The sequence below is a fragment of the Pinus tabuliformis genome, chromosome 1_2, assembly GCF_031772625.1.
Source record: "Pinus tabuliformis cultivar Carrire ecotype Pingquan chromosome 1_2, CPIR1, whole genome shotgun sequence".
NCBI lineage: Eukaryota > Viridiplantae > Streptophyta > Pinopsida > Pinales > Pinaceae > Pinus > Pinus tabuliformis.
In genome coordinates this window covers 1,263,718,349-1,263,740,852 of record NC_142298.1, presented here as the reverse complement: position 1 = coordinate 1,263,740,852, position 22,504 = coordinate 1,263,718,349, and the positions used below count along the sequence as shown (strand labels likewise).

General features: G+C 41.9%; 1 protein-coding gene and 1 pseudogene across 6 annotated transcripts in view; one reads left to right on the top strand and one right to left on the bottom strand.

The window, feature by feature from the left end:
- The window catches only part of LOC149210822 (putative ADP-ribosylation factor GTPase-activating protein AGD8), a 299,814-nt gene that overhangs the window by 241,758 nt on the left and 35,552 nt on the right, over positions 1-22,504 (bottom strand). The window lies entirely within an intron of this gene.
- LOC149210823 (uncharacterized) lies at positions 7,202-22,361 on the top strand (annotated as a pseudogene).

Sequence of the window (22,504 nt, the reverse complement as noted above, 5' to 3'; positions counted from 1 at the left end):
TTTGGAGGCCTACCTACGTTGCTACGCTACAGAAAAACAAAATAAATGGGCTCAATGGTTACACCTTGCTGAATGGTGGTATAACTCCACCTATCATACATCAGCGAAAATGACGCCATTTCAAGCCCTATATGGATATGAACCCCCGAAATGGAAAGATCTAGCTATGGTCCAAACAAATCTACCTGCTGTTAAAGATCAACTAGAAGAAACCCAGAAAATCGTCCAAATATTAAAAGAAAATCTAAATAATGCAAGGAATCGTATGAAGCAACAAGCAGATCGTAACAGAACCGAAAGAGAGTTTGAAGTTGGAGAATGGGTATTTGTTAAGCTCCAACCATACAAACAATTATCCTTAAAACAGAAAGGAAAAAACAAATTGGCACCAAAGTTTTATGGACCTTATCAGATCAACAAAAAGATTAGCCAAGTTGCATATGGTTTAAGCCTTCCAGAGACAAGTCGTGTTCACAACGTTTTCCACGTATCTTGCCTTAAAAGGGCCCTAGGTAACAATCAAACAGCGCAAACAACACTTCCATCCCTAGATGATGAGGGAAGAGTTATTTTAGAACCAGAAGGTATTTTGTCTACTAGAGAAAGAAAGCTTCGTTATCGTACTATCAAGGAATATCTGATCAAGTGGAAGGACTTGCCCGAAGAAGAAGCTTCTTGGGAGAATGAAGCATTTTGTCAACAACATCCGTCGTTACGTATGCTTTGAGGACAAAGCATTCTTTCGAGAGGAAGGCAATGTTATGAAAAAAATAGTTAATTTTAGGTTTATTATTTAATTTAGGTTTAGTTAGGCGAAAGGGCACGATCATAAGATCATGCCCTTTCCGAAAGGGTGTCCATGGCGATATATAAGCCAGGCATCCCCACTGTAAACATCATCATCTCTTATTCATTTTATCAATAAAGTATTTTTATATATCTATTTCTGTTATCTGGAAGTTTTCCATTCCATGGTCACGCTTGTTGGACTCCCTTGTAACCCCTGTGGGTACCCCTTCGAGTAGTAGCGCATTAGACAAAACCGCACACGGACTATCTTCCAAGTACCCTCTGGGTATATCGGAAGCCCCCTAGCTCCCTTGAAACCTCGCCATAGATAAACCATCGGCCGTCTTGTTGCTACAGTACACCGAGAACAACACTCGGAGAGATTACTCGCCTGTACGATAGGGTAGTCGGGTTGTACGGCTAAGGGTACGGTTGATCCTCCTTGGTTAGTGCCCTGAAAAATTGGGCCGAGTACTACTGTCAGACCCTTATGTATATTGCGATTTGTAGCACCTGACACTCCTAGAGACCATAGTTCCCTTCTCTATCTCTGGATCACGCATAATCTCTACCAGATCAGATCTCGCAAGTGGGGTTTTGTAGCAGCAGCAGCAATCAGTTCCGCAGTTCAGATTTATCAGAATAGCCATTCAAATATATTAGATCCATCAGATCCACAGCAGCAATCTATTCCGCCGTTCAGATCTATCCAATCAGCCATTCAGATCTCTCAAATCCATCAGATCCGCCATCCAGATCTGAGTAGTTGTGTGGGTTCCTATACGTGGGCATGATTTTCACAAGACTTTTGGCAGCATTGACATTTCAGGGATTCGGCTACTGCAGTATTCCTAAGCAAGGAGTAAAACTCTGTTAGGAGTTTTCAAGAAAAAAGTCTGAGACCCCCCGGAGCGCTTATTGGTGACTTAGCCCATAAGAATCAGGACGATGAGCTGAGCAAGGTGGTACCATTCAATTGTTAGTGTCAAAAAATTCGGGTGGTCCCAAATTTCAAGTAAATCGGCTCGGTGCATGGTACAAACTAGAGCTCAAACTATGGCGAATGAGAGGATGGACAGCCTTTTATCGTCCTTGAAAGAAATCCAAGAGCAGTTGAAGGCAATAACTATAGCACTTTCTAAGGGCAAGGTGGAGGCACGCGAGGAGGCATATATTGGCAATGAAAACAGTGCGGGTGAGTCTAGCCAGTCTCTTCACCTCTTTGGCACCCCCCAACCATCCCATCCGCAACCTCCCAATTTGGACATGTATAAATTTGATGGCTCTAACTCGACTGCATGGATAGCACAAATGGAGCAATATTTCACACTCAATTACATCCTGGATAATGCAACTCAGCTTAGTGTGGGTAGCATGTACTTAGACAATGAAAGATGGCAATGGTGGTAATGGCATCAATGTTGCTATGGAAGGCCTTTGATGTGGGATACATTCAAAAAAGCTCTTATGGATCGCTTTGACCATGACTCTAACTTTTTGGGCCGTCTCACTAAGCTCAGACAGACAGGAACAGTGAATGAATATATTGCAGCCTTTGAAGCCTTAGCTTTCCACACTGGAGGTCTACAAGATGAGTTCTACACGGAATGTTTTGTCAGTGGTCTCAAAGAAGCCATACAAGCCCACGTCCGACTGCACCACCCTAGCTCATGGCTACAGGCTTGCAGGATAGCTCGTGAAGTCGAACGTGCATTGGCAGCCTAGTCCAATCGGCCAAATTTCATCGCCAAGGGTCGCCCCCCACAGGCTCAAAGCACTACCCAAACACTCAAGGTTCAAAAGGTGTCACCAGCAGAAATGGCGGAAAGAAGAAAGCAAGGATTATGTTACTACTGTGATGAGAAATACTCCCCCGAGCATAAATGCAAGGAGCCCAAATTTTTTCAAATTGATGCTACTGATCACAGTGCATCGGAGGAAGCCCCACCACTTGACCAACCAGAGGAGGAAGAAGAGGACAACCAGCAGGACAATGTACCTAAAGAACCAATTATCTCGATGCATGCTTTGGCAGGGATTTCTTCGCCTCAAACTCTAAAAATCAAAGGTTTTATTAAGCATCGACCAGAAGTAGTCTTGATTGATAGTGGAAGTACACATAATTTTATCCATCAAAGAGTCGCGGAAGCAGTGCATTGTTTTGTCCGAGCAGTTTCTAACTTCCAGGTCCAAATTGCTGATGGGGGGGCAATGAAATGTGAAGGTCGCTGTGAAAATGTCAAACTTCAAATGGGGGATTATCAATTAAAGACCCACATGTTTGCCATACACATGGGAGGGTGCGACATTGTCCTCGGTGCTGAATGGCTTCACACACTTAGCCCACTCACAATGGATTTCCAGGAGTTATATATGAGCTTTAAGCAGAACAACCACACACATACCCTCCGCGAACTTTGAGCTCCCTCTATCATCAGCTCACATCGGATGGAAAAATTGTTAAAAAAGGGCCACCATGGAGTCATAGCTCAATTTAATGCCATCCAGGCCTGCAAACCCAAGCCTGTTCATATTCATCCTAAGATACAACAGATCTTAAACAACCATCTGCCAGTCTTTGACAAGCCTCATGAGCTTCCACCCTCAAGAGGGGAACATGATCATAGCATTACTTTGGTCCCAGGGGCCCAACCACCAAATGTGCGCCCATATAGATACTCGTTTGCCCAAAAGAATGAAATAGAAAAAATAATCAAGGAACTCTTGGAAGCAGGCGTCATTCGTCCCAGCGTTAGTCCTTATTCATCGCCGGTGGTCATGGTGCTCAAGAAAGATGGGGAATGGCGTATGTGTCCAGACATCAGGGCCCTTAATAAGTTGACAGTCAAAGATAAATTTCCCATTCCGTTTGTTGATGATTTGTTGGATGAACTAAATGGGGCTCAATTCTTTACGAAGCTTGACCTTCGCTCCGGTTGCCACCAAATCCGCATGAAAGAAGTAGAAATCCCAATGACTGCTTTCCGAACTCATCAAGGCCATTATGAGTTCGTGGTCATGCCATTCAGTCTTTGTAATGCTCCGTCCACTTTTCAGAGCCTTATGAACCAACTGCTCAAACCATATCTCATAAAATTTGTCCTTGTTTTCTTTGATGACATCCTCATCTACAGTCGCCCCTGGGCCACATATCTTCAGCATGTAGATATGCTCTTGCAACTGCTCCGCAAGCATAAATTATTTGTCAAGATGTCCAAGTGTTCTTTTGGCATGGAAGAATTTGAGTATTTGGGCCACATTGTGGGGCGTCAAGGTGTCAGGGTGGACCTCAGAAAGGTCCAGGCCATGCAGGATTGGCCTCAACCTAAGACATTGAAGAGCCTGAGAGGATTTTTGGGTCTCACAGGCTACTATCGCAAATTTGTCCGCAATTATGGTCGCATTGCTAGGCCCCTTACTCAACTCCTCAAGAAAAATTCATTCCTCTGGAATGATGAAGCACAACAGGCCTTTACAGCTCTCAAACATGCCATGTGTTCCACTCCAGTCTTAGCACTACCCGACTTCACCAAATCTTTTGTGATTGAATGTGATGCTTCGGGTACAGGTATTGGGGCAGTCTTAATGCAGGAAGGTCGACCCTTGGCCTTCACGAGCCAACAACTAAGTGGGAAGAATCTGGGACAATCTACCTATGAGAAGGAGATGATGGCCATCTTACATGTAGTAGATACCTGGCGACCATACTTATTGGGGCAACGTTTCCAAATCCGCACCGACCATCAAAGCCTTAAATATTTTTTGGAGCAACGCCTATCCTCACCACAACAAAATAAATGGCTTGCCAAAATGCTGGGATATGATTATGAGATAATTTACAAGAAAAGGCGCGAAAATATTGTAGCAGATGCGTTATCCCGCCAATTTGAGGAGGAAAGTACCCGCTTGCAATTTCCCTTCCCATTCCAAAATGGATTGAAGTGGCCCGCAAGGAATGGTTTTCACATCCCTGGCTCTCTCAACTCATTAATCAATTGCAGGTGGATCCCAATTCCACAGCGGGCTACTCGTGGCAGGATGAGATTCTTCGCTACAAGGACAAAGTCGTAATATCACCAACATCCACCCTCAAAAACCGCATTTTGGCGGAGTTGCACTCATCTCCCACTACAGGACATTCAGACTTTCAGAAGACGTATGCTCGCACTCGCATATCTTTTTTTTGGACAGGCATGAAAAAGGACATTCTTACTTTTGAAGCTGAATGCGACGTTTGTCAGCGCCACAAAGGAGAAACAGTCAAATCCGCATGCACATTACAGCCATTGCCCATCCCGGCCTCAACCTGGATGGAGGATTTCATTACGAGTCTTCCAAAGTCAAGAAACAAGTCAGTCATCATGGTGGTTGCGGACAGACTTTCTAAGTATGCTCATTTTTGCGCTCTACCCCACCCTTTTACATCGACTTTGGTCGCTCAATCTTTCATGGATCCAATCTTCAAATTGCATGGCATGCCCACTTCCATTGTGTCTGATCGTGACCCGATCTTCACCAGTAACTTTTGGCAGGAACTCTTCCGGCTACAAGGTACCCAACTACAACTCAGTACTTCCTATCATCCACAAACTGATGGTCAAACCAAAGCAGTCAACAAATGTCTGGAAACATACCTTAGGTGTTTCACTTCAGAAAAGCAACATCTCTGGGTACAATGGTTACCTCTAGTTGAATGGTGGTATAACACCAACTATCATGCCACCACCAAAATGACTCCATGAAGCAGTTTATGGTCAACTCCCTCCTACCCCTACTTCTTATATCAAGGGATGCTCGAAGGTACAAGCAGTGGATCAACTCCTACAAAACCGCACAACCATGTTGGCTCACCTTAGAGAGAATCTTCATCAAGCTCAAAATCGCATGAAGCAACAAGTAGATCAACATCGCTCAGAACGCCAATTTCAAGAAGGGGATCAAGTATTTTTGAGGCTACAACCATATAAGAAAACATCACTCAAAGACAAGGGTTGTTAGAAACTATCTCCAAAATTCTACGGACCGTATCAAGTACTTCAACGCATTGGAGAAGTTGCCTACAAGCTAGCTTTGCCACCCACTGCAAAAATCCATCCAGTTTTCCATGTCTCATGCCTCAAGAAAGTGACTGGGAACAATTGCAGAATTCAAACCAATCTACCTGAACTGGATGAAGAAGGATCAATCTGGCTCCAACCTGAACAGGTTCTTGATACACGAGAAAGGCACCTGCGTGGCCGCATGATCAAGGAAGTCCTCATCAAGTGGAACGTCACCTCTCTCGAAGATGCAACCTAGGAACCAGCCACTATTCTTCAGCAGTTTCCGCAGCTTCAGCCTTGAGGACAAGGTTGTTCTTATGGGGGAGGGCATGTTAGGGTCCCACCCTAACCCCCTTATTTATGTAATAGGATCGAGTCATAGTTATAGTTAAGTAAAGAGTCAATAAAGCCCATATTAATAATTGTAAGTGTTTAACCCACATTTAATGAAGGGACCATAGTTAGTTGCAAATGGGCCATGGTATTAGATAGATGGTATTAATAAGAACCATGGTATTGCATGTATGAATCCTATATAAAGGATAGAGACTCCCCTCGAGGAGCATCGTGTCTTATTTTGTAATCGAGCTCTGCTCTATTGGAAGTTGCCCCCTCGAAGAGGCAAGTGAACATTGCTTTCTAAATAATAAAATACTCGTTGTTATTTCTCACAGTTCTATGTTCTGGGTATATTTCTTCGCATATTTGGTATTCTGGTATCGCCTTGCAGGTTAAGAGCATAACATTCCATCCCAAAACATTGCAAGCTTCCTCTTTGTAAATATTATGGCCTTTTTCTAATCATTATAACTAAATTTAAATTTTTCCCATCAAAAAATCATACACGACAACTAGGGTTACTGCAAAGCTTGTGCTTTAAGGCGTGAAAAAATATAAACTCGATTTCTCCGGAATATTTTCATTATACATAGCAGCAATACCCTACCCATTTGGGTCCAAATCTTAGCAGTGGAACCTTGGGAGTTCCCCCTATTTATGAGCAATGATAGACAATATTCAAAATTTCGGCCAAGCTAGTGATATCACTTCAAAGATTGTGGCATTGAATGCAGAGACAATGGAGAAGATTAACTGTTTCAAAGCTAGCTCTATTTCTTGCAAAACTTTCAAGTAACCACTGGAAAAAAGGTCAAAAACCAAACACAAAAATGCCAAGAATAGAAGAAGCTCTTCAAGTGTCTCACGAAGTAACGACAACTAGGGTTACTGCAAAGCTTGTGCTTTAAGGTGTGAAAAATATTAAACTCGATTTCTCCGGAATATTTTCATTATACATAGCAGCAATACCCTACCCATTTGGGTCCAAATCTTAGCAGTGGAACCTTGGGAGTTCCCCCTATTTATGAGCAATGATAGACAATATTCAAAATTTCGGCCAAGCTAGTGATATCACTTCAAAGATTGTGGCATTGAATGCAGAGACAATGGAGAAGATTAACTGTTTCAAAGCTAGCTCTATTTCTTGCAAAACTTTCAAGTAACCACTGGAAAAAAGGTCAAAAACCAAACACAAAAATGCCAAGAATAGAAGAAGCTCTTCAAGTGTCTCACGAAGTAACGAGCTTAAAGGATGTTTGTACAAGCATTGGGCTTGAGGCGACTATATTGTTTTACTTGTGTCTGGAGATTCATCAACTTCCTTTACGTCCTCCTGCAATAGAATCAAGCTATGCCCAATATTTTGTTATAGATTTTCTCAAACTCGAGCATGACCAATATATTTACCAACATGCAAATGGGTTCTGTGTTATCGGCCTGGCATACACGCATGTTGCTTTTGGAGATAAACCACAAATTAAAGTCGTTGGAAAGCTCACTTTTTGGAGGCTAATTCAACTATTTGTAAAGTAGTTTCAAACAACACTTTTTATATTGTCAAATGTTGTGCTAAAGGTTCCCCACTTGAAGTTAATGAGTGACTCATTAAGGAACAAGAGCTATTCAATACCTCTATACATCATGAAGGCTTCCAAGGCAATTATTATTGTAGCAGATGGCCTCATCAGGAAAAACAAAGAAAAGTTTGTGACAAGAGAGTTCTCCTAGAAAGACGGAATGGACTACAAGAAGATTTTTGCTCCTATCACTGATGGTCAAATTCTTGGGCTGGAGCATAGACTCAACAAACGTGATTAACGTTCGAGAGGGAGGATTGTACAGATTGTTAGGACGTCCAGGATCGTGCCAGATAACCGGAAGAGCTTCCAATTCCAAGGGGGCAGACAGTCAAACAAAATGGAAGGATATCATGGGTTGAAATTGTCAAGATGCTCAAAAACAAAGGGCCTCTAGGAGCAGGATGCTTTCTTTGAGGAGATTATGTCAATTGCAAAAGGACTTGCTTACATGACAAAGGGAGCAACAACAGCAAAATGATTTGCTTACGTGACAAAGGGAGCAGCAGTGGCAGGAGGATTTGCCTCCGTGACAAAGGGAGCAGCCAGGACTACCACAGGAAGACCCGCTTCAGTATCAGAGGGACTTGGCCTCAAAGCTTGAAATGAAGGATTATGGACAATACACTATTTCTTGGGTTTGAAGATTCAAATTTGGTGGATCCCACAATGTACAAGCAATTGATTGGATCCTTGATGTACCTAGTTAACACCAGGCCAAATATTTTTTTTACAGTGAGCACCCTGAACCAGTTTATGGTTGAGTTGAGGCATGTACAGTGGATGGCCACAAAGCATGTGTGTTGTACAGTTGGATGTGATCTGCAATATGTCTCAAGAGGTGAAGTGAGGCTACAAGAATATACAGATTCATGTAGAGACTTAGTATATCGTAGCCCATATTGCAAGTCATGAAGCAGTGTGGCTTCAAAAGCCAGAAGGACATGGCCAAGTCATTTCATTTGAGACATGATGCAAAGAGGAGCAGTAGAGCTCCAGTACATATTCATAGATGAGGAGATTGTGGACATACTTCAAAAGGTGAGCTTAGTATGATGCAGAATGTTTCCCTCGTTGAAAGGGAGAGTTGACGTCTTTATAGGATTGGGTTGACCATCTCCTGAAGCCAGAAGGACTTGGCTAGGTCATAAAGGACTTTGACCAAGAGGAGATGAATATATTCACCTTTGAAGCTACAAGGACTTCGCTAGGTCATAAAGGACTTCGACCAAAAAGGTGAATGGCCCAAGACAGTTACAGAGGCAAATTATAGGGTACATTCACCTTTGAAGCCACACGGACTTAGCTAGATCGACCAGAGGTGAATGTCCTAGGGAAATTATAGGATTGGACAGATCTTCTCCTTAGAAGCCAGAAGGACTTGGCTATGTTGAACGAAGGAGATAGATGTAATTCACCTTTAGAGCCAAAAGAACTTGCTTACCAGAAGGACTTGGCTAGGTCATAAAGGACTTTGACCAGAAAGGTGAATGGTCTAAAGACAAAATCTCTCCCAAGAAGCTAGAAATATTTGGATTCCTAGGCCAGATGACCAAAGGAGATTGATACATCTGCTTAAGGAGCCATAAAGGATTTTGGCCAACCCCGGATATATGAAGAGTTATATTGCCCACTCCAGGATGGATTTATCTATAGACATGCATCAATATTGAAAGCTCATAAACTCTTGTTAAGGAAGGAGAAATTTTAGCTAAAGGAGAATTTGTTGCAACCAAGGAGAATACCTCCCTCGCTAAGAGGGAGTGTTGATTTTTTGTGTAGCATCGAAACGTATTTCCACATGCCAAGAGGCTCCCTAAGTCGGCCTAGAAAATTTATGGAAATTAAAATAAAATAAATTTTATTTTTGGGTTTTATGTAGACTCAAAAGGGACAAGTCAACCCCACCATGAAAGGGTGTCCCTTGGGGTAAATGTACTCATTCGACTTATATATATATACATACACGATGTCACACTTCATTTGTCTCGCTCACTCATCATATCTCTTATATAGAAGACATTTGTGGGAGCAGAAAAAGGGATGAAATGTCTGAAGTTTGGACATGGTTTTTGGAACAAATTCATAGACATTTTATTGTAAACCTGTTGGGTTGTGTTATATTCTTTCCACAACTAACCCACGTAGTTAACTGGGAGGCCCCCCCCCCTTGTGTCGATTACATAGCGGGGGCAGTCACAGGGGGTTTGAGGGGTACAGGTAACCCCACTTTATGGGGTCTGATACAGCGCCCTGGAAAATTTTGGTTTTGGACCCTATATTAGGTTGGGCAAACCTACCTATGGTTTTGTGCATGTTTTTCGCACATGGTTTTGGACACGATGGTTTTCAATGCATGGTTTTGGACGCGATCGTTTTCGGTCCATGGTATTGGATGCTTCGGCATGTATAAATATGTATTGTAACATTGAAAGGAACATAATGATAAATCAAGCTAGTAGTCCCGGTTTTGGGATCCAGGGGAAAATCTTTGTGTATATGTGTTTTATGTGTTATGCTCTCGCATTGTTTGTTTTATGTGTTATGCTGTTGCATTGTTTGTTTTATGTGTTTTAAAATTCATATGCAGGTAAAATTTGTACAGGGTTAAATCCTACATTTGGTATCAGAGTTATTTTGGCTTCAAGGGGAAGCCTTTGTTGCTAAGGGGTTTCGCTCGAGCCTATGGTAGACCTTGTTCAGTGGGAGATCTGCGGGATCGATTCTAGTGGTGAAAGAAGATGGTGAGCAGTGGAAAGATAGAGATCGAGAAATTTAATGGTCAGAGTTTTGAGTTATGGAAACTCAAGATGGTGGATCTGTTGGTGGATAAAGATCAGTGGATCGCGGTAGATCCAGGTACTAAACCAACGGGAGTGTCTGATGAAGAATGGAAGAAGTTGGATCGGAAGGCAAAGAGCACAATACGATTGTGTGTCTCTGTTAAAATTGGCAACTAGGGCCAAACTCCATGAAGATCACCTTATTCATGGCTGATAATATTTTATCTAGATTCCTCTCGTCGAGAGGTGTAGGATTGATCTAAAGATTGTCTGATTCCGATAAGTATTTATGGAGATATGAATTTATTTTGATTATGGGCAAATTCTCAAAGTTGGCCAGCAACTTATGTAGGCTTAGAAGCCCAACCGACACATCTATTCATCATCAATGTTTGCATATAAATACAGGATGTCTCCTCCCCATTTGGACACACACTTCTCATCCATCTCTCTCTCTCTTCTGCGCAGAAAAGAGTCTCTCTCTCTCTCTCCTGTGCAGATAAGTCTCTCTCTCACAAGTGGGGAGGAAGGACGCAGTTTTCTAAGGGTTTACAAACTGCAAATTGGAACTTTAACCAGCGTTTACCAACGTTCTCTCTCTTGATTGCGCAGTAGGTGAAGCTGACTCTCCTTGGAAATCTACAATTTTTGGCACAGGAATCGAGGTGATCTGACCTCCGATTTGGAAGATATTGACTGCCCTAGTTTAGCGCTGATGCCACTAATGTCGATGATATTGATGCCACTAATGCCAATGATGTTGATGTCGATGATGTTGATGTCGCTGATGCCGATGATACTAATGTTGCTGATCTAGGGTTTTCTGTTGCTGATATAAATCAGATTTTTGTACTATTTCTCTCTGCTGAATTATTGAAAATAAAAGAATATTTGATCAAAGGGTTTCCCCACATTGGAGTTTGTCCCTGGCTAGCCACCACATCTTGTGTCTCTTGTCTTGGCTTGTTTTCTGTTGATCATTTAATGTTCTATCTGCACTTTACTTATGTACATGTGATTGCTAATCTGTGGATAATAATATGAAAGATAAGTAAACTATTCTAAGCATAGAACATACCATAATTTAACATGGTATCAGAGTTGAGGTAAAGAGAAAGCCCAAGCAAGAGCAAGAGAAATCACCGAAGAGAAGGTTGGCAAGGCTATCTAAAAAGAACTATGGGGTCCTCAACACTCTTCCCCACTGAAGACAAGCTCCGTGAGAAGTATGACTATCACGGATGGAAGATGTCTCTCGATCTAACTTTAGAAGATCAGGGAGTGTTGGACCATGTGAGAGGAAATATTGTTGAGCCTCCATCAAATGCATCCGCTGCTGCCAGGAACAAATGGAAATCCGGAGAAGTCAAAGCAAAGAAGATCATCCGGGACTCTATCGACAAGCGCTTGGTGGCCTATGTTTCTGAGCTGAACACCTCCAAGGAAATCTACGATAGACTGGTGAGTTTATTTAAAGTTAATGATGCAAATCAAGTTTTGTTTCTTAGAAATAAGCTTAAGGAAATTAAGAAGGGCAAAGATAAGAGTATGCAAGCATATTTCTTAAGGATCACCTAGATCAAGAACGATCTCCTATCTATTGGGGAAATAATTCCTGATAGGGAAATGGCACTCACAACTCTTGGAGGATTACCATCTGAATGGTACGTGTTCAAGACTACTCTTCTCAACAATAACATAATTCCTGGATTCGAGGAATTAATGGCAAGATGCATTCAAGAAGAAACAAGGATGGAAAGGCCGAACCTAAGGGTGGAAAGAAAGGACGATGTTATATTTGTAATAAAGCAGGTCACTACGTAAGGGAGTGCCCTGATAGAAGGGACTAACATCGGGACGATGATCAAAATCCTTCTCATGGAAATCAAAGAAATGGCAAGTCTAATAGTTAACAATAAGCAAGATGAATATTATCTACCAGCTGCTCTATCTACCTTTGCTCCTCCAGACTCACTGGGAAATTGGCTTATTGATAGTGGTGCCTCAAGGCACTTCACTAGTTACAAAGAAGTTCTCCATAATCTGATTGAGAAAGAAACCAACCTGGAAATTGTCCTTGGAGATAATATGAAATATCTCGTAAAAGGTGTAGGCAATGTCTCTCTTAAATTGAATTAAGGTAACAATCCACCTACAAGATGTATTATATGTACCTGATCTCAAAAAGAACCTGGTGTCCATTTCGGCAATGGAAGACAAAGGCTACAAGGTGGCTTTCAGCAATGGCAAGAGGCGGGCATTAAGAGGGAGACTACTACACCATATACTCCTGAGCAGAATGGTGTGGTGGAAAGTAAGAACCGTACGATTGTGGAAGTTGACCGTGCCATGCTTCATGATCAAAGACTTTCGAAGTTTCTATGGGCCAAAGCTGCAAACACCGTCGTATATGTACAAAACCAATGCCCTCATCAAGCATTGGGTTCCAAAACTCCTGAAGAAATGTTCACCGGTAAGAAACTTGACGTCTCTCATTTTAGAATTTTTGGAAGCCCTGTATATTTTCATGTGCCGAAAGAGAAAAGGAATAAATTGGGTGCATCTGGAAAGAAAGGAATCTTTGTAGGGTTATAGTGAAAATACTAAGGGCTATAGAATCTATGTAGCCGGTCAAAGGGAAGCCGCGATTAGTCACGATGTCACCTTTGACAAAGATATGGCCCTTAGCAAGGTGGGCAATCTTCCTACTTTAAGGAGCTCTCAAGAAGCTGACACCAGGGAACCGAAAGAAAAAGAAGATGAGACAATGCTCGATGTGGAAGAACCCATGGATCCTATTGATCCTCCTCCGCCTAAGCCTTCCTCTTCTAGGAAGAGGCCTTCATGGCTTAAAGGGACACTTGATGATGCTGAAGGACACACCGCACCCAGTGGAACCTTCCGTGAAAGTAAGAAGTCGAACAGGTATCAGGGATACTTGACTATCATGAGCACAATCATCCAAAATGAGCCTTCATCATTCACAAAAGTCGTCAAGCATCAAGTATGGAAGGATGCTATGACTGAAGAATATGAGTCTATTATAAAGAACGATGTTTAGGATGTGGTCCCCAGACCCCAGGACAAGACGATTGTCACTTCTAAATGGATTTACAAGATAAAGCATGCAGCTGATGGAAGTACGGAAAAGTATAAGGCTCGTTTTGTCGCTCGAGGCTTCTCCCAGAAGGAAGGTATAGACTATGACGAGATATTTGCACCTGTTGCCCGATATACCACTATCTGCTCAATCATAGCCCTTGCTGCTTCGCAAGGATGGAACCTACATCAGATGGATGTCAACACTGCATTCTTACATGGTTCGATCAAAGAGGAGGTCTATGTGGAGCAACTTGAAGGATTTGAGATTTATGATTGAAAATCTCATGTGTGCAGGTTGAAGAAAGCCCTTTATGGTCTACAGCAAGCACCCCGAGCATGGTATGAGAGGATCGATAGCTACTTGATGAAGCTGGGATTCACTAGGAGGAAGCCGATCCTAACCTTTACTTTAAGGTTGAAGATGACAAACCTCTCATACTGGTGCTGTATGTTGACGACCTCTTTCTAGTATGTGCAGACCTTCTCATTCACAAATGTAAGAGGGAGCTGGCCTCTGAATTCGAGATGAAAGATCTAGGACTCATGCACTATTTCCTAGGACTCGAAGTCTGGCAGAAACCAGGGGAGATTTTCCTATCTCAAGGAAAGTATGTAGTGAAGATACTGGAAAGATTCGACATGGTGGACTACAAGCCCGTAACTACCCCGATGGAGCTTAACTTTAAGAAGTTAAGCGGTAGTACTGCCGGACCCGTTTTACAAAATGCTACGGAGTATCGACATCTCGTCGGAGCATTGATGTTCTTGATGAACTCCCGTCCTCAACATATGGTTGAACCTCACCACATACATTGGATTGGTGCCAAGAATCTGTTGAGATATCTTCGTGGCACAATTACTTATGGGTTAAGATAAACTGTCGGAATACTGATGCTGATTGGGCAGGCAGTGTGGTGGACCGTAAGAGCACTTATGGGTGTTGTTTCTCCTTGGGATCTGCTTCGATATCCTGGATGAGCCAAAAGTAGAAGTTGGTGGCTCTGAGCATCGTCGAAGTAGAATATATTTTTGCTAGCATGGCCTCCTGTGAGGCAGTCTAGTTGCGAAATCTCTTCAGTGAGTTGTTTGGATTTACATTGGATACCACTGTGATCTTGTGTGACAACCAGAGCGGGATCCGTTTATCAGAAAATCTCGTATTTCATGATCGCTCCAAGCATATCGATATCAGGTACCACTATATTCGAGATATGGTGCAGCGAGGAGCAATAAGGCTCCAACATATCGGTACAGATGAACAGGTCGCCAACATTCTGAAAAAGCCCTTAGGAAAGGTCAAATTTCTGACTTTCCGAGAACGGCTTGGTGTCGTTTAGAGACACTCTGATGAGGGTCAAGTATGATGTACAGAGCTCTAGGCGCTCCAGGAGGGCGCGGGGTACTTCTTGGAGCGACATATGACCACAGGGTGACTCACCATCCCCTGTTGGTGCACTTTGTACAGGGTAAAAGGTTCAACCTTCCCCTGTGACACCTCGTGGCGACTATGGAACAGGATGATTAGTTCTCTTGTGGGCTAGGATGATTCGTTCTCAGTGGCGACTATGGAACAGGATGATTCGTTCTCCTATGGGCCTGAATGATGTGTTCTCCATGGCGATTGCGGAACATGATGATTCGTTCTCCTGTAGGCTAGGATGATTAGTTCTTCATGGCATCCACTGGACAGGATGATTAGTTTCCTGTCGAGGCATCCTACCCATGCAGTCTAGGACTCATGGGAAGTACCTCTCATCTGATCAATGAGCAGGGAAATGAGGATAGGGGCCATAGTAGTACCGATGGGCGCATATTTGTTTCTACTGTACTCCCTATACTAGGATGAACTTCATCGATCTGGGATCAATGATACTGGTCTGGGACCAGTGAGAGTGGTACCCACTATGACACTAACTTCGGGTCAGTAGAGGACTGGTCTGGGACCAGTGGTACACACTCTAACACTGACTTCGGGTCAGTGCAGGATGGTATGATACATCCTCGATCATTTCTTCTTCTTCTTCTTCATAGTTTGAGTAAAGCATAATACAGCAGAGCAAAGCATAACATAGCAAGGCAGAGCAGAGCATAACAAGGCATAGCAGAGCAGAGCAAAGCAGGGGTCAAGCTGTTCATGGCAGTGCATTTGATGGATGAATAATAGCGACGGTCAGACGAATTGCAAATGGAGTTCTACTTAGTTGAGAGGGAGAGTTAAAATTGGCAACTAGGGCCAAACTCCATGAGGATCACCTTATTCATGGCTGATAATATTTTATCTAGATTCCTCTCGTCGAGAGGTGTAGGATTGATCTAAAGGTCATCCGATTACGATAAGTATTTATGGAGATATGAATTTATTTTGATTATGGACAAACTATCAAAGTCAGCCAACAACTTATGTAGGCTCAGAAGCCCAACAAACACATCTATTCATCATCAGCATTTGCATATGAATACAGGATGTCTCCTCCTCATTTGGACACACACTTCTCATCCATCTCTCTCTCTTCTGCGCGAAAAAGAGTCTCTCTCTTTCCTGCACAGATAGGTCTCTCTCACACGTGGGAAGGAAGGACGCAGTTTTCTAAGGGTTTACAAACTACAAATTGGAACTTTGACCAACGTTGACCAGCATTTTCTCTCTTGGCTGCACAGTAGGTGAAGCTGACTCTCCTTGGAAATTTGCAATTTTTGGCACAGGAATTGAGGTGATCTGACCTCTGGTTTGGAAGATATTGACTGCCCTAGTTCGGGGCTGATGCCGATGATACTGATGCTGCTGATGTTGATGCCGATGATGCTGATGCCACTGATGCTGATGATGCTGATGTCGTTGATGCCAATGATGTTGATGCCACTGATGCCGATGATGTTGATGCTGCTAATCTAGGGTTTGTTGTTGCTGATATAAATCAAATTTTTGTACTATTTCTCTCTACTGAATTATTGAAGATAAAAGAAGATTTGATCAAAGGGTTTCCCCACATAGGGGTTTGTCCCTAGCTAGCCGCCACATCTTGTGTCTCTTGTCTTGGCTTGTTTTCTGTTGGTCGTTTAATGTTCTATCTACACTTTACTTATGTACATGTGATTGCTAATATGTGGTTAATAATAACAAAGATAAGTAAACTGCTCTAAGCATAGAACATACCATAATTTAACAGTCTCAGATGCAGTATTGTTGAATGTATTAGGGGAAGCTACGACGAAGGCTTCGTGGGACAAGTTAGGGACTTTGTACCAATCTAAGTCTCTGGTGAATAAACTGTTCCTACGGAAAAAGTTGTATAACCTGAAAATGAAAGATGGAGACTCAGTGACAGAGCATCTAAACGCATTTAATACTGTGGTAAGTTAGTTATTATCTGTTGATACTAAAATTTCAGATGAAGATACGTTCATCAGTTTGTTGTGTTCTCTACCAGATTCGTGGGATAGTCTGATTATTGCAATAGGTAGCAATACAACTGCCTTGCAGTTTGTTGAAATAGTCTCATCCTTGCTAACGGAGGAAATGAGATGGAAAAATATGGAGAGCCAGAATGGTGATGCCTTGTTTGTACAAGGACAGTCCCAGAACAGAAACAAAAATAAGACATCGAGTGGGAGGTCTAAATCTAGAGGGAGATCTAAATCTCCAGGAAAACCTGTAAAGTGGTGTGCTGGAAATGCGGAAAGGAAGAGCACTACAAAAGAGACTGTAAATCTAAAGCCCCTAATAAAGGAAAGGGATCTAATGATGCTCCTTTTGCAAATGTGGAAACCACCTCAGATGAAAGTGGGGATGTGTACTTGGCTTCTTCAAGTACACATGTAGATCATGAGACATGGTTGATTGACTCAAGTGCATCCTTTCACTTCACTCCCCATAGAGAGTGGTTCTGCGAGTATGAGAAATATGATGGTGGTGATGTCTTCTTGGGGGATAACAAGAAGGCTAGAATCATTGGTCATGAAAAAATAAAGTAGAAGTTGCAAGGTGGAAGGGTCAGAACACTTCCGAGTGTTCTGCATATTCCTGCATTGGCCAGAAATATGATTTCCATAAGCAAGTTGGATGATGCAGGTGTAAAAACAGTGTTCAAGAAGGATACCTGCAAAATGGTTCGGAGCACACTAGTATTGATGCGGGGAGTTCGAATTGGAACACTGTACAAGCTATAAGGTAGCATTGTTGTTGATGGGTGCAACAGTTCTGCGGTTCCTGAAAGTGGAGCAAAAACTCTAGTGGTCTCTGGAGAGAAGACCATGCTGTGGCATCAAAGGCTTCGACATATTGGAGAGAAGGGCCTTCGAATACTTCATGGTAAAGGTATGGTAGAAATATGAGTAATAGCTCTCTGGATTTTGATTTCTGTGAGAATTGTGTATATGGGAAACAGAATCGGGTGAGTTTCCCCTCTGGTGGTAAGAGGGCGAAACAGATATTAGAAGTTGTGCACAGTGATGTGTTTGGACCTATGAAGGTTTCATCACTGAGTAAGTCTGTGTACTATGTATCATTTATGGATGACTTCTCAAGGAATACATGGATATATTTCGTTAAGAAAAAATCTTAATTCTTTGACAGGTTTAAAGAATTTAAGGTGGAAAACCAGACAGAGAAGAAGATAAAGGTGTTGAGGACAAATAACGGTGGAGAGTTTTGCAGTAAGGAATTTGAAGAATTCTGTAAAAAGTGTGATATAGCACGGCAGAAGACTACTCCATACACACCTGAGCAAAATGGAGTTGCAGAAAGAATGAACAAGACGTTGATGGAAAGGGCAAGAAGCATACTCAGTGGTGTTGAGTTAGGACAAGAATTCTGGGCAGAGGTGGTGGAGACATCATGTTACCTAGTCAACAGATCACCTTCATCAGCGTTGGAGGATAAGACTCCACAAGAGGTATAGACTGGTAAGAAACCGTTTCTTTCACATCTGAGGGTATTTGGATGTGATGCATATGTACATGTTCCAAAGGAGAAAAGAACCAAGTTGGATAGTAAATCTGAAAAGTGCATCTTTATTGGGTATAAGGATGATTTAAAGAGTTATAAGCTTTGGAACCCAGTAACAAGGAAGGTTGTGTACAACCAAGATGTGGTGTTCAAAGAGGTGAAAGATGTTATTAAACATTAATTCCAACCAAAGGAACCTGAGATGATAGAGTTTGAGCTTAAGGAGGAAGAATCAGACTCTACAACAAAAGAGGAATCAAAAGATGAAGAGCCACAAACTCTGGGTGTGAGAAAATCAGTTCGAGAAAGAAGGCAGCCAAAAAGGTATAGTCCATCTACTTTCTGTTCAAATTTTTCTTTATCTATTACTGGAGATGATCCCAGAACTGAGAAGGAAGCAGTAGATTCAGAAGATGGCAAACTTTGGAAGGAGGCCATGGTTGATGAAATGGCATCTCTGCACAAAAATGAGGCTTGGGATCTGGTGGAGTTGCTGGCTGGAAGGAAACCCATTGACAGCAAATGGGTGTTCAAGAAGAAGACATATGCAAAAGGAAAGGTCGAGAAATACAAAGCTCGGTTTGTAGCAAAAGGTTATTCCCAAGTGTCGGGGATTGATTTTGGTGATATTTTTTCTCTTGTTGCCAAGGTAGTTTCTATTAGATTATTGTTATATGTTGTTGTTGCTTTTGATTTTGATGTAGAATAGATGGATGTGAAAACAACATTTCTTCACAAGGATCTTGAAGAGGAGATCTACATAAAGCAACCTGAAGGCTTTGCAGCGAAGGGTAAGAAAGAACTGGTATGCAAGTTAAAGAAGTCTTTGTATGGATTAAAACAGTCACCAAAGATGTGGTATCAGAAATTTGATACATTTATACGGGGATTTGGCTTCACCAGAAGCAAAGCAGATCACTGTGTACTTTAAATTAATTGTTGACCCTGTTATTTATTTGGTGTTGTATATGGATGATATGTTGCCGGTTGGAAATGACAAAGAAATTATCGAGGATTTAAAGACCCAATTGTCCTCCAAATTTGACAAGAAAGATATTGGTGTTGCAAACTATATGTTGGGCATGGAAATTAAAAGAGATCGGGCAAAGAGGAAGCTCTGGTTAAACCAGAGGAAGTATGTCGAGACAATACTACAAAGGTTTAATATGCAGGATAGTAAACCGGTGAAGGTTCCTATTCCTGTAGGTGTGAAGTTATCTGTTGAACACTGTCCCAAGACACAGGAAGAGGAAGAGGACATGTCCCGTGTTTCATACGCAAGTGCAGTCGATAGCCTGATGTATGCAATGGTCTGTACTAGATCAGACATTGCACATGCAGTGGGAGTATTGAGCAGGTTTATGTAAAAACCGGAGAAGGAGCACTAGACAGCAATGAAGCGGGTTTTCAGGTATTTGCGTGTCACTAGTGATTATGGTTTGTGCTACCAAGGAAGACCAGGATTGGACAGTGTTGGGTATTCATGACTTTGTTGATGCAGACTGGGCTGGAGATCTGGATCAGAGAAGATCTACAAGTGGGTATGTGTTTAACCTATTTGGAGGTGCATTCAGTTGGATGAGTAAGAAACAATCTGTAGTAGCACTATCAACGACAGAGGCAGAATACATGGCAACCACTCATGCAAGCAAGAAAGCAGTTTGGTTGAAGAGATTGTGTTCAAGTATGTGGTTAGTACAGGGAGCTATAAGGATAGACTGTGACAGTCAAAGTGCAATTTTCTTGGCAAAGAACCCTGCATATCATTCAAAGACAAAACACATTGATGTTCAGTATCACTTTGTGAGGAATATGATAGAAGACAAAAAAGTGTTGTTGGTAAAGGTGGACACTTTGAAAAATACTGCAGATGCATTGACAAAATCTGTGAGCTCTAAGAAGTTATTTTAGTGTAGAGAAACAATGGGTGTTGTAGGGCTAGATAAATGACTAAGCTCTCTTGTGGCTCCATGTGGAAAGAAAACAACAAGTGGAAGAATGTTGGGTTGTGTTATATTCTTTCCACGACTAACCCACGTAGTTAATTGGGGGGTTAAAAGGGGGGTAGAACCCCCCTTTGTTGCGCCAATTGCATAGCAGGGGGAGTCAGAGGGGGTTTGAGGGGTAAATTTTGGTTTTGGACCCTATATTAAATTAGGCGGACCTACCTATGTTTTTGTGCATATTTTTCGCACATGGTTTTGGGTCCATGGTATTAGATGCTTCGGCATGTATAAATATGGATTGTAACATTGAAAGGAACATAATGAAAAATCAAGCTAGTAGTCCCGATTTTGAATCCAGGGAAAATCTCTGTGTATATGTGTTTTATGTGTTATGCTCTCGCATTGTTTATTTTCTGTGTTTTAGAATTCATATGCAGATAATTTCTGTACAAGGTTAAAACCTACAAAACCTTGTTGAAGAAGAATTTTTCCTAGAAGAAGTTGCTGAGTTTTCTCCCAAGTTTGGGTTTCCCTGGGAAAAATCTGTTGTCTCTATTGTGCATGGCTGTCTCTTTATGATCTTATTTATTTCTAATGTTTTGTTGCATTACTGTTGAGATTTTCTGTGTATAATTGCTGAATGATATATGTAGAACAAGATAAATTAATTAAAGATAAATTAGAAGTAATTATCAGAACAGAAAATTGGTTTCTATTGTTCATCTTGTAGAAAATTCACCAATATCCCATCAAATTTAATGGAGAGAGAAGGATCATTTAAACTCCACATGCCCTGCACAATCAAGTCTCTTCTTGATGGCAGGATCAAAATATTAACCAGGCTATTGTACCCAATAGCATGCTTGATCCCCATGGATTTACACAAATTTGAGGCACTGAATGGAGAATTCTAGATTCGAGGTGGGATGCTGGAGTTTAGGAGAGGGTGGCACCCAAGAGAGACTGGAATCTGGCACCAGCATTTTATTTATGGTCTAGTAAGCAGCTCTGTAGCTACTTTAGATTTGTTGCATCTCCTGGGGTCCAATGATCCTTTTTCCAGGGATCAAATTTGAAAGTTTTCTATCTATTTGTTCCTTTATTTCGGATCTGCTCCAGTTTGTTTCTTGCTCCTCTGGTGACACTAGAGCCAGTTTGCTAGTGCTTTTAATAACTGGGAATGGGGACCTTTGGAGGTGGTTTTGCTGTGTCTGGTTTTGAAACGGTAAAATTCAAACCTCAGTATCTTGTGTATGTTGCAAGGTGCACAGGTAGTCAAAGGCCCGGACCGTTGGATTTCATTTCTTTGGCACGTTTGCATTTTGTCTGCCTGGTCTTGTTTCTACTGGCAATTAGAACAGAGACTGCGAGTGGTCTCCCATTCTGAAGCATACAAGAATTAGAACTTGCAGAACTAGAGTCTAGAGTCAGGGGAATAGTATTTGTGGCCCTTTGTCTGTTTCGAATTTGACTTCATGGATCATAGGGAACTTCAAGAGCTGTGAAGGGTGCTTTGAAGTCATTACGACCAGATTCAGTGCAACAGAACTTCCTTGTTTTTTGTCACAGCTATGATACACGGCAATGAGCAACAAACAGTTTCCCAAATTGCAGCAGATAGCCACGCTAGAAGCAGAATGCAGCATCTTGAAGAATACGGTTATAAATCTGAACAAGGGAGCTCAGACTGGTATATCCAGTCAAAGAATGCCAGTCAGTTCAGTTCATGGGGGTCTCAGAAAAGAAGGGCTGATGAAGTGCAGATGGGACGCAAGGCTCAGTCCCCACAAATGCCATCTTGGACAGGGCTGTTAGTCATTATGATTTTTGTTAAGTAAATGCTTTTACTGTTATAAGCATTTTAGGAATTTTTTTTGCAAAATGTAGAGTAGTAGGAAATATCGGAAAATTTTGCCAAAAGACATGCATAAATTTTGTATAAGGAATGCAATATACTGTGATCCATATTTGAAATTTTCAA